Source organism: Catharus ustulatus, chromosome 12 (assembly GCF_009819885.2).
Source record: "Catharus ustulatus isolate bCatUst1 chromosome 12, bCatUst1.pri.v2, whole genome shotgun sequence".
NCBI lineage: Eukaryota > Metazoa > Chordata > Aves > Passeriformes > Turdidae > Catharus > Catharus ustulatus.
The window spans coordinates 14,011,693-14,027,797 of NC_046232.1; the positions used below are offsets into that span (position 1 = coordinate 14,011,693).

Consider the following 16,105-nt stretch of genomic DNA (forward strand, 5'->3'; position numbering starts at 1 on the left):
TCGGGTTACCCACGGGGGGAGGCTGGGGGCTGAGAAATCCCAGGGCTGGAGGCATTTCAGGGAGGAGCAGGTGGAGGCCAGTGGGGCTGGGATGGACATTTGGGACCTGGCAGGGAGCAGCACCTCAGAGCCATCGCCCCCGCACAGCAGAGCCCCGCTGAGCTCCCATTTCACGGCTCGTATTCCCAGATATTATCGGCTAAGCGGGCAGAATATTCACCGTGACTGTCAGAAAGAACATCCCTGGCCGGGGGAGCTGGGCACGTTTCCTCAGGGAAAATCCTGAGTCTTGGAACGAGCTCCAGGAGATGGCCCTGGGTGATTTGTGTCAGTAGCTGGGGATTTTTTTTCCTGGATTGTGGACTTGGATGGGAAGCTCAGTGTTGATTGTAGCTGCTTTGAGGTGCTGCCTCCTGCGATATTTATCTGCACCTCACAGGCATTTATTTATCATTGGTAAAAAAGCTGGGAAACTGCTGGTGACAGCTGGAAAGCAGATGTGTCCCCAAGTTCCTTCATGTTTAAATCTTCTGGAAAGGTGATGACCCTCTGGTCACTTTGCAGAGGAAGGACAGGACAGCTTGATGCTGCTCACAGGATTTTGTGTGAGGAGTTGTCTGTAGAAACTGGGAAGGGTGAGGTTTTCCAGGAGGTTCATCCATGAAGGTGTCTGCCCAGCGTGCTGAGCTCTAGGAGTCCTTCAGCACTCAGCTGGGGCCTGGGAGGGATGCTGAGAGTGTGGAGGCTCTTGGCACAACTGCAGGGCTGCTCACAAGGTGAGCTGTCAGGGGTGGCTGCTTTGGGTCCTCTGGGTGCCACCAGGGCTATTGCCCCTGCTGCCAGTGGGATGGCTTGGTTGGGCCAGGCTTTTCTGCTTGCCTTTTAATGTAAATCTGTGCCTCTGATACAACTGTGAAGAAAGTTTTGGTATGGAAAATGTAGCTGGCTGGAGGGAATGCTGCTTTGCTTAGGGAACAGCCATCCTTGTCTGCCAGTGTGGTGGGGTAGGAATTAGCTGGGATGAACCAGAGCTGTGGAACAGAGCTTCCATGAAGGGCTTCTGGAAGATGGAGTGGCTTTGTGTTGGTGTCCTGGTCTCCCTGTGAGACCACAGCGTTTTTTCAGCCCTGCATGGTCCTTCAAGTGCTCTCCTCCTTTGCATTTCTCCCTGCCCAGAGCTGAGCCTGCTGAGATAGGGCTGAACCAGGCAAAGTTTGGGAGGTATTTTTAGCTGTTCTAATTGTGGCAAATAAATGCCATTCTTACTTGTTGGGATTGAGCTATGGCTAAATCACAACTAGTTCTAATGATGATAATTACCGGATTTCAATATTTATAGAAACGGGTGCTTCCTTCGTATTGGCAGATGCTGCTGTGCTCTCACCTTCACAGATCGAACCTTGCCTCATTATCTCTGCACCTATTTACTTACTTGCACATTTTTTAACCCACAGATGACAGAACATGAGAGATCTGAAAATATGTAGGCCCAGTGCAGGTGCTGTGGGATGAATAGGGAAGCAACTCCTGAGGACCTGTGGGTTGGATTCTTGCTTTTTGGGAACTCTCAGGGCTGCAAGCTTGCCTGGTTCTGCCAGGGCTTAGCCCCAAGGGGTGGCTGTGGCTGTGCATGTTTTTGCCTGTTAGAGCTGTGGGTGCTGCCTTGAGCCCTGTGTGCACCAGCACACGTACACGCTGTAACTGGGACAGGGCTGAAAGGTGAGGCTGCACAAACAGCTCCGGTGCTGCTGGACTTGCAGCTCACAGAAAAGGCTCTGGGAGGTTCCTGCCTGCAGCAGCAGCTTCTGGATATCTTGATTTAACAACATCAACATCACTCTGCAGAAGGGTGGGCACCTTTAGGAGCATGTGGGTGCAGAGCCATGTGTTTGGGTGGCACATGTGCCATCCCCTAAGCCTGGATGAATCCTGCAGATCCCCCTGGGCTGTGTCAGACCAACCCTGTTGGGTAATTGCTGCCTGCAGATCCTCACTGGCATCCAGTCCCATACACCCATCAGGTCTGAGACTCCCTCCTTGAGCAAGGTGTAGAAAAGATTCACTTATTCAATTTGCTATCTCTCTAGTGCCACATAAGCTGTATTGATAAATTAATCTTATATTGTTGTGACTAAACAGCCCTGCAATTTTTTACACTGTGCAGTCTAATCTGTCTTGACAGCTGTATCATTAGTTTATATTTGTTGTAATCTTATTCACTGTGCTGGCTGTGGGGAGGTTTTATTTGAGGTGCTGTGCTGCTATGCAGGCAGTGGGCACAGAGCTCTGCTGGGGATCTCGGGGTGCTGTGGGGTTCAGCTGGGTGTGCCCAGGCAGGGGAGCCAGCCCCAAATTCTGCTCTGCTGCCTAATAGCAGAATCTTCCTGCTAGCCACATCCACAGGCCTGGCTGGGCCTCTCCAAAGCGTCCCTGCTGCTGTGGTTTTGATGGGGACCCCAAGCTGGGGTAAAGAGAGAAAATGTGGATGTTGGAGGAAGGCATCCTGAAAGTTCTACTGTGTGACAAGTTGTTTACTTGTCGTTTGTGGTTTAGTTTCTATGATGCAGGATGGCCCCTGTTCCACTGCTGAGGTTACCTCTGGGTCACAGGGGATAAAGGGACTGTGGGAGCTGGGGCTGCACAGTCTGTCACCCAGGGCTTTGGAGATGTTGCAGAAGGGATGGTGATATGTGCTGGCGCAGTGCTGTGAGCTGGAGGTGACAGTGGCACAGAGTCACGGGTGGCTGGCTACTCCCCTGGCTTCAGCCTGCTTTTGCTGTCCTTGGTCCAAGTGGGGCTGATTCAGGTGTCTGTGGATTTTGTGGAGTCTCTTTGCTTTTGCTTTTCAGGCAGCTTTGCATGTGTGTTCTTCCAATAACATCTCCCCAAAACTGTGGAGCTGGTGCAATGAGACTTCTGCCAGCAGGGAGCAAGAGAGACTGCATACCCTGGGCATGGGACAGGGGCTGGGAGGCATTTTGGCTGCTGCTTTCTGCTTTGTCTTGAACTTGCTGAATTTGGGTGAGAAAGAACAATTACTGGAGTGCAGGCTTCTATTATTTGGATCATCTCTGACCAGGTGTGGATGGTTCAGTAACAGCTCAAGCCCAAACTTCTCACTTGAGAACATTTGAGATCTGGCAAGATGTTCCCAAAGTAGGTGAGCAGATGTGCACCTTGCAGCCTGATGGTGCAAATTGCTCTTTACTCCTTTTACTCCTTTGAACAGGGTCATGCACGGATAGTGCAGGGTCCAGCAGTGCTCTGTGCTGTGCTCAGGTCCACCCTGGGACCGGTAATGTGTGACTCTAATGGATGTGCCAGCTCCTGGTGCTTTCTGAGGTTTCCTCTGTGATTCCCCCTTTGCAGGCAGGTCTGGGAGCAGAGGGTGGGATGTGCTGTGGGACAGCTCTGGGGGCTTTGTGTAGGGCAGGATGGTGAAACTTGGTGAGATCTGCGTGGTGGTATCAGCTTTGAGGGTAGGAAAATCCCTGCTCCAGGAGGCAAATGCCTGGGAAAACATCTGTAACCTGCTCATTTCCAAGCTTGCAGTGGTGTGTGATGTGCTTGTCCACCATGAGTGCTGGTGTGAGTCTGGTGGTGTAGCAGCCCACCACGCTGCTTGTGAGCTCCTTGCTGTAGCCCAGGTTGCATCAAGCTGAGCTGCCACTGGTGATGTGATCTCTGGTTGGGAATGGCTGGGGACAGCCCTGGTAGTGGCTGAAAGCTTGGTTTGCATCCTGCAGCTAGGAGAGGCTCCTGCTGTCATTTGTCATGGGCTGCAGCTGGTGACAAGGTGACAGATGCCAGCAGGTTAAATACAGCTGCTCAGCATGGCCAGAGGCAGGAGGTGCCCACACTGCTGGTAGAGGCACCACATCCTCCCTCTGTCCCAGCTGGGTGGGATGATGGAGATGGGGGTCCCTGGCACTTACCCTAAATCTGGGGTTGATGACAGCTGCAGTACATCTGCCAGCACGACAGTGAAACCTCCCTGTGCATGGAGTGCTGCTGGCCTCCATGGAGAAGATGCATTTCCCACTCAGCTGGTCTCTGGTGCCTGGGGACCTTGCTCCAAGCTCTGGTGGTAAAGGACAATCCATCACCTGCAAGGACTCTGGCAGTGTTTTCAGCAAGGAATTGAGTTGTGGAGTCAAACCTGAGTGTTGAGCAGTTGGGGCTCTCGGGTGGGAGGGGGTGACTTGGTGTGTGAGGTGGGTCCACTGGAGCACATAGCCATTGTCCAACGTGCTGCTCTCTTTGCCACATGGAAAACATTTCTGTTCTGCCTCCCAGCCCCCTTCACAGCGTTTGATGGTTGCTGTTCACACCCTGCTTGCTGATCAGCCTCATGTCAGCGCTGGGAGTGCAGAGCAGGCGGGAGAAGCCTCCCTGGAGGCTGCATCGGTGGCAGGGCCAGTGATAAAACTCAGCTCTGCTCCTGCTACCCGTGTCTGTGGCCACCTCCTGCTCCAAGTGTGGGTGTAGCTTGGGGCAAATTGCAGATTTTTGCTGTTTGTAATCCTCTCATCCTTTAGCCAGTGTGAGAGTGTCTCAATTATCATTTTAACCTATTTATCCCTGGGTGAATTGCACATTCCTGCCCTTGGCTCCCAGATGGGTCTCACTCATCCAGCAGTGCCAAGCATTGCTTTAAGCTCAAGATATTCCCTGTACAACTTGGAGTAACCTCCAGTGCTGCCAGATCCTAGGAACTGGTGTCAACTGGGAGCCACAGGGAGTTTTGGCTGGTGCTGCTATGCTCCACCCATACTGATGAGACTATTTCCATAGCAACTACAGGATTTTTCAAAGGGGAGTTAGGGGAAAGATGTGAAAAGCCAAAACCAACCCAGCTTAAAACCATTATGGGCAGAATCTGTTGGTCAGTGTTTGGGGTGGGGGGCGCTTCAGGAGATCTTGTATTGCCTCTCACCCACAAGTTCTCTGGCTCTGTGTGTTTATTTTGGGACCTCATGGGCCAGGCAGCCCAAAACATGGAAATGGGAGCTGGTGCTTGCATTGCACAGCTCAGGATGCCCTCCTGGGGCAGCTCTGCCAGGGCTTTGGGGCTGGGAGGGGGCAGGAGTGTGCCTGGATGGCTGTGTGGAGGCAGCATGTGCTGCTGCTCTCGGGGGAGCCATGGAGGATGTTGCAGCTGCTGATGCACAGAGTCATTTCCCAAGCTGGTGGCATCACTGTGCTCACTGTCAGCAAGTGATTTCAGCCGAGCTGGGGGCTGTGCCAGCTCAGATGGGAGTCAGGAATATCTTACATGTGTTCCTGCATTCCTGTAGGGTCCAGAGTCCTGGGGAGGGAGCTACAGCTTCTGGCTTTGGAGCATCCCAATGCTGCTTTGGCTCTAGGCTCTGCCCTCCCCTCTGTTCTTATCCTGCTTCCTTCATTTCTGCCCCCTGCCCTCACTGAGAGCCAGCAAAACATCTGGAAGGACTGTAAATGACGATTTTGGGGCAGAAAACTTTGGGAATGTGGTGACAGGTGCAAGCCTGGCATGAGGACACTGTGAGTCCCATCCCAGGGGCTGAATCTGAGCCTTGGCATGGCAGCAGGAGGGATCAGAGCGTGGCTTGACCCAGTGCTGTTGGAGAGATCTGTGGTTTTGGTGGTGGCTTGAGCCTTTGGGCAGGTCTGGCTTTCTGGCAAACGTGAAGGTGTCTGAGGGGCTGGTGTGCTGTGGGGAGGCTGTGAGTGAGGTCAGTGCGGGCTGATATCAAACTGTAGGTTGGTGACACCTGGTCCCAGCGCTCCAGCTGCAAAGGAGGGAGCACAAAGGCAGCCCTTCTCCCTGCCATTGCCATCCCCAAAGCTGGAGGAGTGGCTGCAGGAGGGCTGTCCCTGCCAGCTGCTGTCCCCAGTAAGCCCAGCCTGGCACATGGTGAGGGTTCTGGAGCCCAGCTGCTGCTGGCTGTGAGTGAGCCAGCCCTGCTCCCCAGAGGGCTGCCTGCTCTGGGGGCAGACAGTGTCTGTATGATTTGTGCAGGGTGAGTTTTCCTTTGCTGATAACCCTCTGGGCTTGGGTGGTTTGCTTTGAGGATGGGCTGGGGCTGGGACCTTCCAGCTGCCCAGGAGCAGAAACAAAGTTTGAGTGATTCTTTGCAAAAACAAGCAAAAAATATAATAAACCAACATTCTCCCTGGAGGGACTGTCTGATGATATGCTTTTTGGCTTCAAAATTGTTCCATGACCCTCAATGGCACCAAAAAGATGTGTCCTGTTAAATACATATTCAGAGCAAGTGGTGAAAGGGCAAGCAATGTCAGGAGGTGCATTGTAACTTCCTTGCTCCCTGCCTCTCCTCAATTAATACTGAGCAGGACCTTTGGATTCCTCAAACACCCCTGTGAGATTTTATACCTGTCAGTTTAATGCCAGCCTCCTGGAAATCCTGCAGCTACAGGAGGCTCATTTTCAGGAGCACAAAGCTATCGGGCTCATTGTATTTTTACTCATCTCGTGGATGTCATTTTGTGTCACTGCTGTGCCTCAAACCTCTGTGCAAAGCCCCAGTGATGAACAACATCTTCAAATGGTGAAGGAGGAGACCCTGCTAGTGCAGCCTGGGGGTGTCAGTGCTGGCTTCATATTGGCCACACTGCAGTAACTCAGGTTGTGTCCTCCTGCCTTGCACCTGGTGTAAAACAAATCTCATCTGGGTAGCAGCCAGTGCAGCTCCACAGTGTGTGCTGGGCAGTGGCTCTAGGGTTTCATCCACCTTTGGCCCCGTGAAGGAGGTGCCCATGGTGAGCAAAGGGCTGGGGCTTGGTGTGCTGAGAAGCTGCAAACCAGGGTGCCAGGCAAGCAAAGGCATCTCCATGGTTCAGCCATGCCTTTATCCAGAGGAACGGCAGATTGAGCTGAGAGAGGAGATAGAAACCATCCCAGGATTTGCTGTTTGTGCAGCTGGATCAGCTCTAACCCAACAGCCTGGTGAGCAGCATCTCTGGCTGTCAGAGTGTCTTCTATAAGATTTTTGCAAGGAGCTTTTTTCACATTTATAAGAACAAAGAATGCTGGGAGAGGAGCTTTTAAAATGTCTGTTGCCTCCCTGTTCTCCTTTCTTCCCTGCCCTGCCTGTGTCATGTTTATAGGCATGCTGGTTTGCTTTTCTTTTTCAGAGCCAGCTGACTTCCCACAAAATACCTGTTCTCCTGGGAAGCCTTGAGCTCTGAGTCACCATGACTTAATGAGTACATGCCCCTGCTCCTGAGTGATGCTTCTGTTCTTACACCTTTGCAATAAGAGCCAAGTCTGTGTGTGTGTGTCCCTTACAGGAAAAGCTTAGTGGAGGGAAGGGAGAAGGTTGTTTTCATGGCTTTTCCTGGGTGAAAGAGGAGCAAAGCCTTCTCCTGGGTGATGGAGGAGCCCCTTGGTTGCTGCTGGGGAGGGTGGGCAGAGCTGGCTGTGATTTATTTGAAGTGCAGACACAAGCCTCAGGGGGTCACAGTAGTTGGCTCAAAAATAAACTGTATGGAGAATTTATCTGGTTCTTTGCTTTATGGGGAGCAGCTGGAAGCTGGGCAGGCAGGTCTGTGATGCTGTGGAGGTAACAAGGGCCTTGGAAAGTCTCCTTTCAGGCTGGAGTTGCCCTGCCCATGGCTGTCCCCATGAAGGCAGAGGCTGGGAGCCTGGCCTGTGGCCAGCCCAGCTGGGCATTGCTGCCTGCTTGTTTCATAAACATCTGAGCAGCCAAAATGATGGAGGATCCAAGTTCAGGCTCCTTGGGAGATGTTTGGGGGGAAAAAAACAACCCAGAAGTCTCACAGGAGCAGGATCCAAGCCCAAAAAGGTTGTCTCTCCCCTCCTCTTTCTTGGCCATGGCTTTCCCTGTGTTTGGGGTGTGTAGCTGGAAATGGATGAGCTGCACTCTGGGGGTAGCAGAGCTGTGGGGGAACAGAGGAGGTCAAAGCAGGATGGGGGACTGTGGGAGGGCCCTGGGTTTGGCTGCTGGATGGCCAGAACTCTCCAGAGGCTGAGGCAGCCTTCAGCACCCTTGGCTGGAGCTCCAGGCTCTGGTTTCTGTGCTGCTTTCAGAGTGCAGGCATGGGAGCAGTGCCCGGAAATGTGCACCAGCTTCAAAACAGGACTAGAGATGAAGCTCATGAGGATGTAAAACTCCTGAAATGAGGCTCACATGGTGGCTGTGATTTTTGGGAAGAATGGTTATGGGTTTGTGTGGGTGGGTGGCAGCAGGTCTGGGTTAAGGACTGCAGCCCCTCCCAACCATGGCACTTGTACAGCCCCGTTCCTGCCTCTCACGTCTGCTTCTGCTGGACTCTTGTTCCTGCCTCCTCATTCCCAGTGCCATCCATCACAGTAACAGCCAGTTTGTGGGAGATTTTATTTTCTCCTTTTCCTCCTCCATCCGTTTTCCTGTCTTCAAGCACAGCGTGAGGTGCAGTGAGTGCCTGTGCTGGCAGTGCTCCCTTCTGGGTCCCAGCTCAGCTACTGCAGTCTACCAGAATATTGTCCTGACCATCTCCAAGGCCCTGTGTCTTTTTTGGGGAGTGTCCTTTCTACCACATGTTCTTTGGCACTGCTTTTTACCAAGAGTTATTCCTGCCAAGCTGAACTCTAGTGATCCTGTACCTTTAGTACATCTCATTGTCTTGCTAATGTGTGTAGGCACTGTGGTCTCCAGGGGAGAAACAGCTGCCTTTGGAGCAGAGCTTGGCAGCCTTTTTGCCTGTATTAGTGTGTATATATATGCATACATACATATATATATAGATATTTAAAAATATTGTAGCTTGGTTTCTGAAAATCCCGAGACCTTTTTGGAGATGGAAGTGTGAGGGAATTTGACTTCCAATTTGAAGTTGCAAGGAGGGTTAATAAAGCAGAATGTGATTACCGAAGCCAGTTTTGACCAGGGTGCTGCTTCCTCTCTAAAATGCTGTTTGATCTTTAAAGACCACAAAATGCTGCACACTGCTGGCTCTCTCTGCATATGAAATCCTGTAGATAAAGCTTCCTTTCCTTTGGCATGGCAGTTGCTTGCAGAGCTGGGGAAGAGCAGGTTCTCTTTTGCTTTACACGGGTGCAGGAGCCCAAAGGCTGCAGCTTTGCTCTGAGGTTTATGTGGTGTAAAACTCCCAGGGAAAGGTTTTTTCCCTCTCCTTGAGTTGCCCTCCCATCCTAGCCAGCTGCATGGCTCTTTTGGAGGTGTGGTATGATTAGACATGCACAGGTTGATGTGAGCAGTCCTGAGCCAGGAGTTTCTGCTCCGTGTACCCCAGATCCATGTCCAGTGGTGGGAAGCACCTATCTGGGCACAGAACACTGGCTTTGTAGGTTCTCCTGCCAAAGAGTTATGAAAGAAATGTCCTTTGGGGGAAATACAATTGTTTTTGCCACTCAGAGGATAAGAGGAGTGAGCTTTTGGCCAGTGCTGCTTTTAGTGGTGATTCACTCAAGGTGTCTGTTTTTGTGTATTTATATTAATGTCTGCAGGACAAAACAGCTCATCCCATTTCATGCTTTCCCACTCTAGATGGTGTTTGGGACTGTGCAGGGGCCATAGAGTCGTGGGAATAAATAAGAAAGAGTTAGGAAGAGAGCCTGCAGGAGCTGGGAGGTGCCAAGGCGGTGGGCAGGGAGCTGGTGCCTGACCAGGAACCACAGAGATGTTTTTGGGGCACTGTCCTGTCAACCCTGCTCCCTATGCAGGAGATGCTGCAGCCCTTGGGAGTTTCCTTCTGAGGTTTTTGCACTGCTGCTTGTCTCTAATAATTGAGGTTTCTTCAGTACTGGAGTGATTTTGAGCACCTCAGTCCTTGCTTGGGACCCCAGGGCTGCCCAGGAGTAGCTGAGTATTGCTGATGGAATACTGGGACAGGTATTTGTGGTGGTAGCAGCTGTACTGCTGCCCACAGTAATTCTGCAGCTCTGCTATCCTACTTTACACCTATTTTTTCCTTTCTGAAAGCATGTGCCTGGGAATAATCCCCTACACAGAAAAACTCTGGATACAGTGTGTGCTAACGGGAACATACTGCTGCCTGTGTGCTGAGCCATCTGTCCATGCTGTGTCCAGGCAGCCTGCTGTCCTCTAGTAACACTGACACACTGTCCCTAAAAGCAAAGCTCTCTGCTCCATAAGTCACCCTCCAGAGCTGGTGGGGGATGCAGAGGCTTAAGGAGATCATAAAAGGAAAATGGTGCATGCACAAACATGGGGCACAGTGAACCCTGAGAGACTCTTTTGGGACAGAAGCAAAGCATGAGGTTCTGGTGGTGCTGGCACTGCTGTTTTAATGTCCAGCTCCTGTGTGTCCCTATGGGCGCCATGCAGGTTGGAATAAGGGCAGAGCCTGGGAAGAGAAACCCAACCTGTTCAGCATAGCTCAAAGCTGTTTCTCAGGGCAGTTTCTGTGATAGGGGTCTCTGTATGACAATCTTTAGACATTGCAACTGCAGCAGCTCTTCTGCACCCTGTGGATGCTGTTGGGGCAAACGTGAAATTTGTTTGGACTCATGTAAAAAGTGTTCTGTGGGGGAGTGCTCTCTGAATGCTTTAGCCCTGTGACTAGCTTGTGTCTAGCAGCCAGGTTCCTCCAGGAAAATTTTCTGAGATGTCTCTATGCAGTGGCTTGTGGGGAGCTGTGTTGTACCCACATCTTCCTCAGCTGGGGATTGGGAGCTTTCTCCTTTGCTCAGCCCTTCTGGAAGGGTCTGGTTTGGATGCTGGGTTGGATGTGGTTGGGCCCTGGGCTGGGGGCTGAGTGCATCCCTGTCACATTTGCAGCACCCACGTACCCCGACACGACCTTGGCAGGAGCAGCAGAGCAGCACAGAGGGAGCTGTCTCAGTCGCGTTTTATGATCATTACCTTGACAAATCACAATTACACTGTGGGGTTATGCTCATAATTGTTTCTACAAAGCTGGATTTGCTTTCTATACCCTCCTTTTCCCACTGACCTCAAATTATCCTTAATGATCCACTGCTGGGTGACCTTTCCATGCTTTTTGGGAAAGGGAAGATTGTGCTTTAAATGGGGAAAATGTTGTCCTTGTACATCTTTATTCAACTGCATTTGCCTTTACGTTTCTTTTACCAATTCACTTTTGTAAATCTCATATTGAGGGAATCAAGTCCTTTGTGCCTCTAGTTATTAAATTATGTGATAAGTGCCTTATATAAACTGAAAGATGTTTGATTTCTTTATGGCTTCCTCAGCCTCAAGTAGGTGTGAGGGATGGATAAAAGGAGCTGGCAGTAGCCACAATGGCTGAGCTTAGCCCTGGGTTTGTGTGGGACCTGCACCAGCTTTCCCATCACCATCGCAGCAGCTCTGCTTGGAGGGGGCAGCTCCTGCTGGTCAAGGGTCCAGACATGTCTTTCCTTTATTCCTGCTGCAATCAAGTTCCCATTTGCATGGTCTGGAGCTGGCATGCAGGAGGTTTGTTTATAATGCTAAACATATCAGGTAATTGAAAGCTAATGTGTCTGTCTGGATTGCAAGGTTTAATATGCCTGGGTGACGAATCAATTTTCCTGTTGCACTCCTAGAGAGAGGAGGCAAGTGCTCTGCTTGCCTTCCTTATACATACATATGCTATATATATATTATATAATTTTGTGTATGTGTTGGGGTGCTGCCTAGTTGCTGGCACACAGCTTATTCACTGCCCAGCACCCAAACACGAGTGGTGGCACTTGCCCAGCAGGGACGTGTCATCTGCTTGGCGCAGATTGGAGCTGATGGCATCCGTGGGGACAGTCACTCCCCTCCAGTTTGGGATAGACACAGATTTGGGGAACACGTGCACACATGCTGTGTGACACTTGGTGCTTGTTGGGTGCCTTCTTTAGCTATTGACCACAAAGCTGAGAGAGATTAGACAAATGCTATCCCTGTTGTACGAGGAGGGTGAAGGAAGGCCAGACGCATTAAGTAGCCTCAAGTAAATTGCCATGAGGCTGTTTCTTCACCTCTGCCTTGTGAATGTGGGATGAAATGAGCCTGGCTGTGTTTAATCCCAGTGGATATTCCAGTCTCCCTTTCTGTGTTGGCCCTGAGCTGGAAGGGGAACACGTGAAGCTGTGCAATTTCAAGACGGTGATACCACCTGTCACCTTTTTGTCAGACACAGGCACTCCTTCTGGGAATGAAAGGAATTGCTGTTCCCACAGGTTTGTTGGCTACCAGCCCCCTTCCAGCAGGCAGGGCAAGGTCCTGGACCTTCTCAAGACCTGATACCTTAATGCTGTGTGTTGGTGACCTTATGGTCAGCAAGGTCTCTGATCTCTGTGCGATGCAGGGCGAAGACACCTGGCTACCTTGCTGGCTCCACGTGGGATCTGTGAGAGGAATGTGAGCTGACAAACAGGGCCTCACATTTCACAGGTTTGCTGTTAACTGGGACACAGCACAGAGCTGGGGATTGACCACTGGTCTGACTGCAGTGGCCTCCAAGGCTCTCAACAAGTTGTAAAGCATGTCTGTGGGTGCATGAGATGTGATGCAGGGTTGGTGTCCTAAGGTTAACTTTTGTCAGGCTATGCCCGTGCCTTCCTTTGGAAAGGCAGCTGATTTCCTCAGCAAAGAGATAACTTTGTGATGAGAGGTTAATATGATGCTGCACTACATCACAAGTGGTTTGTTTTTCTGCAGAAGACACTGTCTGGCTCAGGTGTGCTAGGTGAGGTTGTGGTGGGAGGTGTTGAAAGATGAGAACTGCTGAGGCTTTGGGGAGGTGATGTTGGCTCATTCTTTTATTGGGGATGCTGGCACAAGAGGCAGGAATGGGCTCATGTGCTTTTCTGCTGGAGCTGTGGGGACACAAAGTCTGTTCATGGTTGCTCAATGGGAAGAGCAGCAGTAACAAACCCAAGAGACACTGTAATGCCAAGTGGGGTGAATATAAATGTGGGTGTAACAAGGCTTTTCCTACTGATTAGGAAATGACCTGCTGGATAGAAATGCTGGGTGCAATGCTTGATAATGAGGTGAACACAATCCTCCTGATGGGGCTGTGATAAAGGCCAGGGTGATCTCAGGCTACAACTCATGGTTTCTTCAGTGTAACTGGGGAGCTGCTCATGCTGATACACAAGTGAGATCTGGAGACTGCTTTGTGTTTCTGGTCACTCCTGCTCAAGGAAAAGGGACTTAAATAGGCTGACAAAGCAAAAGGCCATTTTCTATGTGTCTATCACAGCGGGTCTTCTTGCATTAATCACCAAGTGGGAGCATTAGTTGTGCTGGGTGTGAAATCAGAAGCAAAATAAGCTTGCTGCCAGGACTGTGCCTGAGCAGTATGTCTGCATCACTTCTGGGATGTGAGTTAGTGTCTCTTCAGGGCACTTGAGACAATTTGCCTGGCACTTCACAGGTACAGATGCGTTGCCTTAGAAGACCTGGCATCATGTAGCTTGTGAATGATAGCAGGGCAGGCCTGGCTCCTGCTCGAGAAAGAGGGAGGAAGAAGTGCCAGGAAAGAAAAAGAACTGTTAAGCAAAGACAGTTTTGACCCAAGAGAAGCCGGATGTAAAATGCAAGCGAGTGCATTTGGGTAAGGAGTGAGAGGTGCAGCATTTCTGTTGGAGTTGGGAGGGCAAAGCCCTTTTTACTCCCAAGGTGGAATTTGCTTGGTCTGTAGAATGCATGGTACAATTCAGCTCTGCAGTGCAAGCAAGGGGACTTGGACCAGCAGGACTCTTCTAACATACAAGAAGTATGAGAAGGAAGTGAGTATTTAAACAAACATGCCCTACCCTCCATTCTCCACCCAAAAAATAAGTGAGGAACATCATCTGTGTTAGTGATGCACCTCATATGGTCTCGATTAGAAGTTGGATATGAGTCTAGGTGGATCTGCATGTGGTGAGCTCCTCAGGATTTGTGGAGCATGGTAATGCTCTTGAAGCTATTGGGTCTTGCAGAAGAGCACTTTGCCTTAGTAATAAGTGAGGAATGCCACAGGAATATGTACTTAGAGATGTGCAGGGAGGAATAAACTGTAGTCCACTGGCTGTAATTCATACCTCAACGCCTGCCTGAGGAGAGCAGGGCAGGGCTGGGAGCTGTCACAGCTGTATTTGGTGTGAACCAGGCACCCGTGTTCCTGCCGCGTTAATGAACCGAGGCAGAGGAGGAGGGAAGGTCTCAGTCTTCAGCAGCAAGTGGGAGGATATAAAATTCCTAGGGCAAGCAAAACCCTGGAAGGAAAAGAGGGGGAGCTAGTTGAGGTACTGAAGGACATGAGAGGGACTTAAGTTTCAGGGGTGGAGTTTCTCTGCTTGGTTGGTTCGCTTTTCTGTGCAACCACTGCCAATTTTGCAATCACAGCTTGACTCCTCGAGCTTTCCGAATAAGATGCATTTCTGTTTTGTTTTTTAAGTGGGTTCAGGTCAACCCATCCAGTGCAAAGTTACACCATCCTTTCTAAATCAAAAGGAAATCAAAGAAAATATTTTTCCTGGTGTATCTTTGAGGTGCTTGTAAACCAAGACTGATTTGTCACTTCTAGGAGCAAGGGTACAACTCATGCAAAGTTGAAAATTCAGAGAGAAGAGGGAAAAAGTAATTTCTGCCAATCCCTGAGGAGGGAGGATTTCGTGTATTTTAAAGGACTTAAAGACCCTTGCTGACGCGTGCACCTAATTGTTATTTCTCTGTGTTGCACTCTACATAAAGCAGCTGCTGATTTGGGGGATTATCCTATATTTGTGTGTGCATGTGTTTTTTCCCTGCTGTTTTTCCTGTCTCTCTTTGGGTGTGGTATGTCTCTGTTAAATAATGAACTGGAGTATATCTGGCTCAGGAAGCTCTTGGGCTCTGTTTGGGAGGGTGGAATACAGGTTGTGGAGCTGTATTTACAGTCTGGTGTTATGTCACTGTGGGGTAGGGGGGCTTGCCATGGGGAGACCCCCATACACCAGTGCTGAGTCATAGCAAATTCACGCCTGGGCATGTCACTGGGAACGAGCTCAGGCCTTTTTCTGTCTCTTCTAGAATGCTGCCCACATGGCTTTGAGTGTCAGGTCAAAAATAACCTTGACTTTTTTTAGCAAACACAATCAATAAAACAAGAGCCAATCTGGCCGCCGCCTCCTTCCCAGCTGTGGTTGCTCCATAACTCCTGGCTCAGGACTGTTCCATCCCTCCCTGAAGGTCATTGCTTGGATGCTGTAGCTTCAGCTTGCCCTGGTGGTAAACCAAGACCATACCATTCCTCCTTCCCGTGTTCTTTTCTCTTGGAGGACCCTCACTTTGCTGTGTAGGAGTTGCAGATAGGAAATGTTTCCAACCTGCCTTGCTCAGTCCTGCAATCTCATGGCCCAGGGCCTGAGCTGGCAGCCCTGCCTTGACTCCAAAGTGTTTCACTGAGCTCTTGGATCCCCTGACTGACTCCTCCCAGTCTGTGTTTTGTTCTGGCAGTGCTCACAGGGGCCATAGACAATGGCAGGGAACACAGAGTGGCTGTAATAATGTCCTGTTTCTCATTCTGTCTGGGACACAGGCGATCTGAGCTGATGAGCAGGGCATTGGGAATGAACTGTGACTTACCCTGTCCTGCAGCAGCACTTGGGAGCTTGTGCTGTGTCCTTAGAATAACCCCTCTGGGCACACAGACAAATTATGGAACATGTGGAAAGCAGAGGTGACTCTTGTGGGTCTCTGCTTTACTGGGATCTGCATGGTGAGAGCAGAGAAACATGAGGAGATTTAGTCCAAGCTTTGTATTTTACTTTTTTTTGAGATGGATATTATTTGGGGTGTGGCTCAAGTAGGTCTATGTACTTCCCTCCTGCTAATTAATCTGTTCTTGTGCAAGCACAAGGCACAGCAAATGCTGGAGGAGCAGCTTGTGGCTCCTGTGACTGCTCCGTAAGTGATCTAAGATCCCTCTTCTGCTTGCTCACCCTCTGGACCACCATGTGGGGTCCTGCAACCTTCCTAGAATGACAGGATAGTTCTCAGTGTTTTCTCATCACTCCAACCTTTCATCACTTGGAGATGTTTCCCCTCTCCAGGGTAGGTCCAAAGCCAACTATTGCATCAAGGCAGATGTGAGCTTGGGTGCACGTGTTCAGAGACTTCAAAGTTGGGCTCCTCTCACTTATTGTCAGAGGGGA

General features: G+C 50.4%; 1 protein-coding gene across 3 annotated transcripts in view; it reads left to right on the forward strand.

Annotated features, from left to right (window-relative positions):
- The window catches only part of NTRK3 (neurotrophic receptor tyrosine kinase 3), a 216,594-nt gene that overhangs the window by 15,528 nt on the left and 184,961 nt on the right, over positions 1 to 16,105 (forward strand). The window lies entirely within an intron of this gene.